A 12343-nucleotide genomic window follows, 5' to 3' on the forward strand; every position below is an offset into this window, starting at 1 on the left:
AAGAGAATGGGACTGGGTATTGACACTGGAGTATTGGTGGAGGGTATGTGAAGAATGTGTACATATGGAGGCATGAGGTTATACTTCAAAACTTGTGTAGTTATGTAAATTAATGGCAAAATAATATTTAGAAAAAAATAAAGACTTACATTTCTGATACATCAAAATTAATTAGATTTAACCTGCCCACCCCTTCTATCGCTGAGGAAAATACATTAACATTAAAGATACTTAGCATTTTGGTGTGTTTCTTCTGTGAAGGGGCTAAAGAGGAGTAAGGCAATAAAGCCATCTCATAATTATGGTAATGAGATCCAACAATCTATCTGCTTAAAGTTGTGCAAGGTGTAAATAATTCCTAAGAGTTTTTTTTTTTTTTTAAGATTTATTTATTTATTTATACAAGCACTGGGTACAGTCAGAAGCATGGGAGGGTGAGAGAATTCACCAGAGCCAGAGCGGGGAACAGAACAGGCAGACTGATGAAATACACTGCTGAGGGGAGCAGCGGGCGCGGCAGGAGAGGTTTGCGCACCATGTGGGACCATAGCCTGCGGCTGGGGATCGAACCGGGGCTGCAGAGGCTGCGGGCAGCTTCGCAGCCCAGCGCTCAACCATTGCACCACCAGGGGAGGCCCCTAAGAGTTTTAAATGGCATTAGCAGGATGGAATCAAAGTTTCTGCATTCTGATGATGAACTCTGAAACTAATTCTTGAGATAACTCTACTAAGGTATTTCCTGCTGATGTGTTACCTTGGCTAAGACAGCTATATTTTATGTGCTTTGTTCTCTAGTTTTAGAACAACCAGGTTATTACTCATTATGAGATTGGTAGGATTGACTTAAATAGGATCTAATAAAAGTGATTATAAAATGCAGTCATCCATGGATGTTGATTTAGATCACTAGTGGTAACTGTGACATAGAACCAGAAGCGCATGTGAAAATCGTGCCACTACAAATTAAATAGCCTTCCATTTTATGTATATATAATAACAAATTTGACATTATCTAATGAATATGATTCTAAAATTCTGTCCTTGGAGATCAATAGATAAGAATAACTTGGAACCTAAATTTAACTCTGATTAAACTATGATCAACATTGAGACCCAAAAATATTACATTAATAACATAAAACAAATTGTCATAACTCACTATTTTAAGTTCAGTCATACAAAAATACTGGGGAGAGGTAGAAAAACTTAAGCTTTTTGAAAATTATAAAAAAAATTTAACCTATCACTCAGCAAAATATTATTAAAAGCATATATTATGGAAAACTACTTTCAATGGTGCATACCATATTTAATAAGATGTACTCTCAGTCAATAAAAGTATTACACAGTATTATAAGTGAGAAATTTTTGCAGGCACTATTAATTTACTTCAAATATTGATCATGTCCATCATATTTAGTAATGAAGTGCCAATTTGTAGCAGGGCATCTCATGCCCCAGAATCAAAACTGCATTTCTGAGACCCCTTTAAGCCAGGGAGAAATATTAAGTGTTTTAAGAGTGAATGAAAATAAACATTCTCTTCTCCATTCTTGCTTGCTAACTGTAACATATATATAGACAAATATAAATATACAGTGATATGCTGTAGCGAAGCATTTTGATACCTTCTCAGCTATCAAAAATTTCTGACATGTTCTAACAATTTTGAGGTTACAATAAAAAAAATAAATCACACAAGGAGACAGGGCACCACCAGCGAAAACAAGATCAGAAATAGATATAAATAGGTTAAGGATATTAATCTCAGAAACATAAGTATGCTTAAAATATTTGAAGAAATAAAGTATACTCCCATTCCACTGACTTATCCTCTTCCTTCCCTTATCCCCTCTTCCCTCCTCCCATTCCCTCTGGTGACCATTATACTTAATAACATAATCTTGAAAGTGAAAGCGGGTTTAACATCTTTTGCTTTACTTTTTTTAAAATTTCATTTTGAAATAATTTCAGATATTCACAAATATTGAACAAATAATGAAGAATAATTTGTGTGCACCATTTGCCTAGATTTTGCCAATGTACTTCATAAAAGTACCAAAATTGACAATTACTGTATAGCATGGTTAGCCCTTCCAAAAGAAAACAATGTCTCAATTCTACAGAAAGATAGAATGTGGCACTACTGAGTGAAAAAGTTACTCAGCAGGTGTCAGTTTTCTTTAAAAACAAATAAATACATGCATGATTCTAGTCCACTTTGAACCACTGTGTATTTTTAAACTATTTTGAATGGTTTAGGATGGAGTTTTTCACTACAGTATTGTTGGTCTATTGATCAACACTACAGTATTGTTGGTCTATATTACCAACTCAGGAAAATTGTTGAGTCTCTCACTGTCAGTGCAACATCATCCCAGAAGTAATGGCATGATCTATGAAATACATGAATAGCTATTCTACCCTAAAATCATCATAATATGCATGAATATGCTCTCTTTCTCACCCTCTACTCCTACTCCCAACTCCCTGAGACACTGGGATAGGTTACCTGCTGAAAAATTCATCTCTGTGTTTCATATCTATCTCCCTCCACAAACTTTCTTTCTGGCGTTTTGAACTATTAAGCATTCAGGCAGACAGTCTAGTGCAAATAAAACCCATAAAAGAAATTTTCTCTTTACTGTTTTCTATCATTTCCTCATGAAAATCACTATAATAGAGGCCACCTTGTGCTTTCTCTGTGAACGGCAAATATGAGAATGAATTCTCTGTAAAGAAAATTAGTAGTGGAGCCTTGGTGTTTAAAAACAATGTGAATTGCCATTGAATTATGCATCAGTGTTTTTAAAATATGCATGCAATTTCAGTGTTCCAACTTATTCATAGATTTACCCGAAGGAGAGAGAAGCAAAAGGGACAGACTGGTTGAGCGCATATAATCACTGTGGGATGGATGTTTTTGTTAATTGTGCCTCTAAATTATTTGGTGTACACGCTTCCCAAAGTGACATTTCAAGATGCAGCTGAACTTTGTGATATCATTCATGTTAAAAGACAAAATCAGGAATATGGACAAACAATAAAATGTTTGACAGTAAAATGTATTTTGGGCCTCAATTTGGATATAACCACTCTTGTATAGAAGCACTAAGCACATTGCAGAGGGAAGTAGATGAGAAGAAAGGATTGCAGCTGGGCAAAGTGGTTTTGTACCCTTCCACTTAGCTGTCAAGTTTGGAAAAGTCCTGGGAGAAACCTGGGAAATCTCCCACTGTGCTTATCAGAAAAGGAAATTAGCTCTTTCTGGGAATAATCTTATTGAGGGAAAAACCTCCGGAGTATTTTAGCTGAACTCCTGACATACATATGTGCCAATGAATGCCTCTCAAAATCAAGGCTACTCTAAAATGCAAATGCATTTTCCCAACTTATAAACCCGAGGCCCTGCATCTCTATATAAAAAATATAAAAATCTTATATTTTTATATATAAAAATATAAAAATCTATATAAAAATCTCTGGTAGAACCTATATAAACAGTGTAAGAGTTCTTTGGCATTGTTGTAACAGCCTCACATAAAGGATTCCATAATCTAATTTTATGATCTACCAAGTACACAACCCAAGAAGTTTGAGATCTATGGAAAAAGAAACTTGTGTAAAGAAACTGTTTCCCCAGTAGGTCCAAAAAAGCACCAAATAAGGCCTCAGTCGAATAAGCTGATTTTACCTAGGGTTTTAAACAACTGCATCTTTTCTCATAAGCTTTTCCATTATTAGAGTAGATAATAGGTAAAGACCTTGAAGGCCTTGTTACCAAACAATGTGGAAGGGGACAGATTTTCTGACTTATTTATATCAGACAATGGCAGCTGGACATCAGCTTACTGGCTCTTTTGAATGCATGATGTTAAGGATTCTGCAATGTTTTGGTTCATTACACAGTCCTAGCTTAGCTGGACAGGCACACTGGTCTTTAGTATCTGGCATTAGAAAGAAGAAATAATGATCTGTGGAGGGTATGCATGGGAAACATACAAATTTGGAGGAGGGAAATGTGGAAAATGACTTTATAATAATTTCTGTAAATGACAGCTAAATAGATTATGAATAGTTATAAAAGCAGCATTAGCACTTACCAGGAACCAGTCAATCCAAGGAAAACTGGTAGATTTCCCTTTCTGCATAATTTTTCTACCTCTGTGACATCTTTTCACCTATGGAAACTACAGTGTTTATAGACAAAGCATTCCATTTAGAATTTATCTGAAGGTAATGGAAAGTGCAATGGACTATGAAGCAGGAAATTCTTGTCCAGACTCTGCCACCAACTTGCTGTGCGGTATTTGAGCAAGTGCCTCCACCGGTCTGTCTTCTGCTTTTACATGGAAAAGGAGACGTTTGGGTTCAACGGATCACAAATATCCCTTCTACAACCTAAATCTTATGGTTTCTAAATATTGCTCTCAAACTGTTTCATGCATGTGAAATAATCTCAGGGTTGAAAGGGCCTTAATACTCTAGAACATACACCCACTCAATATTGGAAACACTTACAATACAGCATTGATGCCAAATGGTCATTCAGTCCTACAGAAACACTTCAGTGTCCAGAAACTCACTGTTTTTTGTGCTGATTCATTCCATCTGTTTATGCTTCAGATTATCAGAAAGTTCCTAAATACATCAAAATTTCGTATTTCTGTTCAATGAAAGCCACTATGATAATATTAGCAAACAGATGATTGATCAGAAAAAGATACTTAAAATGCTGAAAACTGAAAATACCTAGTATATAAGAAACCATTAAAAATTAACAAGAAAACTATAGAAATCACAATAAAAAAACTGAACAAATTATTCAAATATGAGGTTTTTTGAGATGAGAACCCAAATAATAACAAATAACTGAAGAGATGATCTGAGTAATAATCAGAGAAGTGGACTTCAAACAGTTGGGTTTCTGTTTCCCAGCATTACATTGACCAAAGCTCCAGTAGTGAACCCTCTGCCACATGTTAGCAGGGCTGTGATGCAAGATAAGGCTTTGTAACAGCTTTAGGGACAAATTAAGTCCTTGCTCATTTTTGAACACCCACAAGAATGGTTTTAATATTTTTTTAAAGATTTATTTATTTATGCATACAAGAGCTGGGGTATAGGCCAGAGGTGTCTGTGGGGGTGGTGGGAAGATTCACCAGAGACAGAGTGGGGAACAGAACAGGCAGACTGACTGAAATACACTGCTGAGGGGAGCAGCGGGCAAGTCAGGAGAGGTCTGCTGTGCCATGTGGGTTGCTCCCTGGCTGACCTGGGATCGAACTTGTGTTGCAGTGGCTGTGGATTGCTTCACAGTGCAGTGCTTAACCCTTTGCACCACCAGGGAGGCCCTGGCTTTAGTATTTTTGATGGGTAATTTTAAAGAAAAAGGAGGAGGCGGTGGAGGAGGAGGAAAAGGAGTTAACAAAACTTTTTTAAGAATTGTTTTAATATTTAAAGTATGTTTCAAAGAATAATATCTTGTAGGTTATGACTTTCTGGTCATCCACTTATAATGCAGAATTAAATATTTTGTAGGAAATTTGAATGAAGGAAAAGTAAGGAACTCAAAGAAAGAATAGTTAGGGTTTTATTGGACATTTTTAGAGGCATTACTTTTATATTCATCACTGCATTCCACGATAGAAAAATGTTTTACCTCCTTCTAATCAAAAACACACTGAAAACTATCATAAGTTTTCACAGTCTCTCCAGAATTGCAAGTTTACTTATAAGACCTAGCATATATTTTTCAGGTTTTGAAGATGAATGTACCATGACTACTTACTATATCCAGAAACTTTTTATCTTAGTAACTAAGCATGCATGGATGACTCATTTTCATATCTACAAGTCAATAGGGTCATGAGGAGCTTCCATAATAAAAAGAAAAATACCAAAGTATAACATAAACAGATGTGACTCTCCAAACTTTCAAGAAGTCCCATGAGCATCTGGAGATAATCCATCTTGCTGTCTCTTAATTGCCAGTAGGTTTATCGCAGCTCCCACAGTTTTGATTTTTAAGCAGGCTGAACTGTTGTTATAATTAGCTTGCTAAAGTGTGTAAGGCAAATTAGAGAATTATAATTCAGTTTATAAAGACTCTGAAAAACAGGAAGTCAGGAAAGGGACTCATTCATTTTTCTCTGCTACTGTTTGGGCATAGGTAGAAATCAAGAAATTGCCTTGACATTCATTTCTGGTTGTTTAATTTTGCTAGATTTTTTTATGCAGTTTTCATCTTTGTGATCCATAATTCCAGAAGAGGATGGAAGTAGTTAAGGTGGGAAGCTTATCTGTTTTAATTTGGGTCTAATTATGAAACTGGCCACATGCAAAACTGTGATAAGCAAGCTTTAAGTCGTGATAGAAATTTGATTCAAATGCCAATAAGCCTAGTAATAGACATTACAGAATACTTAGTAGGCCAGGACCCATTGGGGAAATCAACTTTTTCTTTCCCAATATGCTCATCAAAGCTATTGGTCTTAGTCTAATTTTAGGTATACTAAATATTTATGACTTTACAGAATAGCCTAGAAGCTAACTCCCTCTGCAACAGTTGGTTGCCTGCTAACTATCTATTTTGCCCTCTTTATTCTTACATAGACAATATTTCATGTGTCCATTCCTAATCCACATAACTCAAAGAATAAGGATCTTATTCTCAGCCCTAGGCTTAAATCTTGATCAGTCAGTCCAATTGTTGCAGTGCTATTCTCATGACCAGTGTTTTAAGAGTAATTGTGTGAATTGTGACCAATGAGACATGAGTGATGATATGTTGCGAGTTTCTGAGAAATATTTCCTCATTCTTCAGAAGACACCAATGGCATGACTCCCTTTCTGCTGCTGGACATTGCCATATCTGCATGAGATACATGGAGCTGCTGCAGTCGTCTTGTGACCATTAGGTGAATCATCATTAAGATGGAGCTGATATCAAATTCAGAGAGTAGAAAAAAAAAAGACTAAAGTATCTGATCATTTAAACTATATTCATCTGGGTTCTTAAGAAATATAATTTATAAGAAATCACCATAATTACCATATCTTGTTAACCTAAGTTCTCGAGGACAATTAATAATAGTAGCTTCACTTTTCCTATCTGCAATATACAAGTAAACTAGTGGTTAAACATGGTAGATTGAATGCAGATGTTTGTTTCTGTTACCACCTGAAGTTCCTAAATAATGACAATAATAATATAATCATAAAAAGTGATGATAAAAATAGTTGACATTACCACTATGGAAAGCTGTGTGGAGATTTCTGGACCTACTAAACATAGAACTTCCATATGATCCAACAATTCCACTCCTAGGTATTTACCCAAAGGACACAGAAACATCAATTCCAAAGAGCACCTGCACCCCTATGTTTACAGCAGCACTGTTTACAATAGCTAAGCTTTGGAAACAACCCAAATGCCCAAAAATAGATGACTGGATCAAGAAGATGTGGTACATATATACCATGGAATATTACTCAGCATTCAAAAAAGATAAACACATGCAATTTGCAGCAACATGGATGGCGCTGGAAGGGATCATGCTCAGTGAAATAAGCCAAAAAGAAAAAGAAAAATACCGGATGGTCTCACTCATAACAGGAATCTAGAAAACTTAAATAAGGGACCAGGAAAATGAATAACTTTAAGAAAGTGAAAATCAAAATCAACAAAAAACTATGAACCAGAGACACTTTTAGGGGGGCGGGGGCGGGAGGGGAGGGATTGGGGTCAGAATGGGGGGGCTGCAATTGTATGGGGAATATAACAATAAAGTTTATTATTTAAAAAATAAATAAATAAATAAAAATAGTTGACATTGAGTGAGACCATCTGGGTATTTTTCTTTTTCTTTCTGACCTATTTCTCTGAGCATGATTCCTTCCAGCTCCATCCATGTTGCTGCAAATTGCATGAGTTTATCTTTTTTGATTGCTGAGTAACACTCCATTGTGTATATATACCACATCTACTTGATCCAGTCATCTATTTTTCGGCATTTGTGTTGTTTCCATAGCTTAGCTATTGTAAATAGTGCTGCTATAAACATAGGGGTGCAGGGCCCTTTTATTTATTTTTTTTATTTTTATATTAGCAAGTATATTTATTTTATTTTATTTTTTTTTCTGATAACATGTTGTTTTATTTGTTTGTTTTTTTTTTTTTATAAATTTTATTGTTATATTCCCCATACAATTGCAGCCCCCCATTCTGACCCCAATCCCTCCCCTCCCGCCCCCGCCCGCCTAAAAGTGTCTCTGGTTCATAGTTTTTTGTTGATTTTGATTTTCACTTTCTTATAGTTATTCATTTTCCTGGTCCCTTATTTAAGTTTTCTAGATTCCTGCTATGAGTGAGACCATCCGGTATTTTTCTTTTTCTTTTTGGCTTATTTCGCTGAGCATGATCCCTTCCAGCGCCATCCATGTTGCTGCAAATTGCATGTGTTTATCTTTTTTGAATGCTGAGTAATATTCCATGGTATATATGTACCACATCTTCTTGATCCAGTCATCTATTTTTGGGCATTTGGGTTGTTTCCAAAGCTTAGCTATTGTAAACAGTGCTGCTATAAACATAGGGGTGCAGGTGTTCTTTGGAATTGATGTTTCTGTGTCCTTTGGGTAAATACCTAGGAGTGGAATTGCTGGATCATATGGAAGCTCTATGTTTAGTAGGTCCAGAAATCTCCACACAGCTCTCCACAGTGGTTGGACCAGTTTGCACTCTGTAGGGGCCCTTTTAAATTAATGTTTCTGTGTCCAGGAATTTAGAAAACCTAAATAAGGCACCAGGAAAAAGACTAATTATAATAAAATCAAAATCAAAATCAACAAGCAACTATAAACCAGAGACACACTATGGGGGAGGCGAGGAGAAGGGAGTAGGATCAAAACAAGAGGGGGGTGGGAATTGTATGGGGACTATAACCAAGATGAAAATGCATATATTGTGAAAAAATGAAAAATGATATAAAATATATATAAAATTAAAAATAATAATAATAAAAATAAAAAGACATAAAAAATATTTGACATTTGTTAATCTGGTACCTTGGAAAGACACTGTTCTAAGTACTCTACAGCCCATTCAGTATCTGACATATCGTAAGTGGACAAAAAGTATTATCTATTTTCAGTATAATTATCCAGCCCCCACACCAGGAAGTTTTTTCATTTTTTTTTAAATTGTTCAGGGGCCTCCCTGGTGCACAAGGGGTTAAGCACTGCACTGTGAAGCAATCCGCAGCCTCTGTAGCATGAGTTCGATCCCCGGGCCGGCCAGGGAGCAACCCACATAGCGAGGCAGACTTCTGTCTCGCCCGCTGCTCCCCTCAGCAGTGTGTTTCGGTCAGTCTACCTGTTCAGTTCTCCACTCTGTCTCTGGTGAATCCTCTCACCCCCCACACCTCTGGCCTGTGCCCCAGTTCTTGCATGCATAGATAAATAAATCTTTAAAAAAATGTTCATAAACATTTCCTAGACAATCCAACATACAATCCAACATTTCTTTCACTTTACATACAATGGAAAAATAAGGATGTATATATACATATATCTCCAAGTAATACATATATATATATATATATATATATATATATAGCCCGTTAGTCTTCTGTGTATATTATTTCCAGTATCATTATTAATATAATTATCAGTATGATCATTAGAGGTGACACAAAAGAATCCCTGACTTTTTACCTCTAAATTCTGAAAAATAAGATATGGGTTGTCCTCTGGCAGTTTTCAATATTAATATAATATAGGCACCAATTTATTCCTTTCACAAAAGAGTACCAAAAATACTTATAAATGATTTTAACCTATAAATGGTCCCCATAATAGGTCATTGTGTAGGCTCCAAGGAGCTTTTTAAAAAATATACTTAGGAATCCTAATTTTAGGGCCTTTACCTCATCACTGCCTAAAATCTAATGTTTTCCTTGTTGTTGTCCACAATGATTCATACAGAGGAGAGCAGTAACGTATCTGCTGAGAGGTCAGTTTACATATCCCAGTCTATTCTTCAGTTTACTTATCATTTGCTAATGAACTGTAACTCAACCCCAAAGGCCATTGCTGTCAAATGAGGCATCTCGCTCCCTGAGATGAGAAATTAAACCAATAAATAACATTTACCTCTAATTTTGTACAGAAACAGCCCAGCACTGATCTGTCAAATAAAGCATAGATCTCCTTATTTCAGGGGTGACAAAGAGCTACAGCACATTGTGTGGGTATATGTAGCAGCTAAAAAACATCCAATATTTTCTTTGGAAATGACTAAGTGTGAGTTAACTGCTGATACCTCTTTTTTTTTTTTTTTTTTTTGTCCCTTTCTCTGTAAGGCAGAATGACTTCTCATGGTCACTTTCCAACTGAGTATTTTTGCTAACTCCTCTTTTATACATAAAGAAATATTTAAAATCCTTCCTTTTCCTGCTAAGCACTCTGTAACTGAGCTCAAATGTGATGCAAGTTCCCCCCAGCATTAGCTGTGAATTCAACCTGCAGTAGAATGATCTCAACAGTGGTAAAATTTAAATTCCATTGTAGGGTATAACAAGGATTGCCACCAGACATTTGGTAATTTAATAGGTCTACGTTTACCTCTGGTCTTCTTGATACAGTGCCAGGTAAATAGTAATTACTCAATAAACACATATTCAGTGAATGTCTCTTTGGTATGATAGTAGGGAAAACAAGAACCATTTACCCAATTACCTTGTCTAAAATTATTTCCTTCTCTTACTTATCATTGACTGAGGAATGTCCATGCTTCTTTGTGAGGAACCCCCCCCCATTAATAGAGAATATCAAGAAGTATTAAGTGACTCTATTAGTCTCCAGATGTTTCCTCAAATACAAATGGTGATGTTATATAAATACATGATAGCTGATATAATCCAGGTTCTTGAAAGATTAAGAAGGTAATGCATTGAATAGGTGCCTTGACAAATGCTGTTCATCTTTTTATCTAGCTATATAAAACCAAATGAAGGTGGTAGCTCTCAATTTTAATATGAAACCACAGAGAAAATTGGTGAAATCAATAAAAATGATTAAGTCTATAAATCAGGAATCAGCAAGCTTTTTCTGTAAAGGGCCAGATAATAAATATTTTAGGCTTTTCTGAACACATATAGTTGCTAAAAAAAAAAAATTATATCTTGTAACCTTGCCACAGTTTAATGTACACTTAATTTCTGGTCATGTTTAAATAAACAACTAATGGGGCCTCCCTGGTGGCACAAGTGGTTGAGCGCAGCACTGCGAAGCTGTCTGCAGCCTCTGCAGCATGAGTTCAATCCCTGGCCAAGGAGTTACCCACATGGCACAGCAGACCTCTCCTGACTCACCCGCTGCTCCCCTCAGCAGTGTACTTCAGTCTATCTGCCTGTTCTGTTCCCCACTCTGTCTCTGGTGAATCCTCTCACCTCCCGTGCCTCTGGTCTGTACCCCAGTTCTTGTATGCATAAATAAATACATCTTAAAAATAAATAAACAAACAACTAATAGACACCCCAAAGTAATGGTATAGATTTATTTAATCCTCTGATGTGTCTGTGATTTGACCTTTAAACAAAGCATTTTAGCAATGACTATAATAATTTCATGCAGGAAAAAATCTTTTGCAACACACAATTTAGAGGACAGATTACTAAATAAGATGGTTGGCAAGAAAACACTGAGAAATAAAAAGGGGTTGGTCATTTGCAGACCACAAGTTTCCATGCCATGAATATCAGTTTTCAACAGAGCTCTAAGATAGTGCCACTGATCTTTGAAAAGGAAGTTTTGTAGTTTACATTTCATATAATAGTTTCAGGGAGAAATTGATAAGTGAAAATATTATTTCAACAGAATGAACTGGAATCTCTAAAGCTGGAAGTACCTGTAAAGACATTGCTATTGTAGCCACCATAACACCATCTAAGGTCCTAACATATAAGGTCATAATATTGAGGAAGATGGCTAAGCCTATTTAAAACATACCTCTCCATTGTCATATTTTGTGCTTTTTCATCAATGTAGTAGAGGGATTTTTTTATCTTCTCAACAAGTGTTGGAAAAGTTTTCTTTAAATGTAAATTTGATGAAGATTCAACTAGAACCACAAGGTCCAAGGAATGTTCTCATTGTTCTTTTCACTGCACTTCCACCATTACCCATGATATTTTATTGATATCTTTGGTGTTGCTATTGTATGGTGTCGTGTGATGTAAGGGGGTATAAGCAAAGGATGGTATATAATGCTGGTCTTTCTTTCTTCTGTATAACACAGAGGTTTTTATCAATGCTTTGTGTAAAGATATTCATTTCTAAG

The sequence above is a fragment of the Talpa occidentalis genome, unplaced genomic scaffold (assembly GCF_014898055.3).
Source record: "Talpa occidentalis isolate TD23 unplaced genomic scaffold, MPIMG_talOcc4v2.1 talOcc4.15, whole genome shotgun sequence".
Lineage (NCBI taxonomy): Eukaryota > Metazoa > Chordata > Mammalia > Eulipotyphla > Talpidae > Talpa > Talpa occidentalis.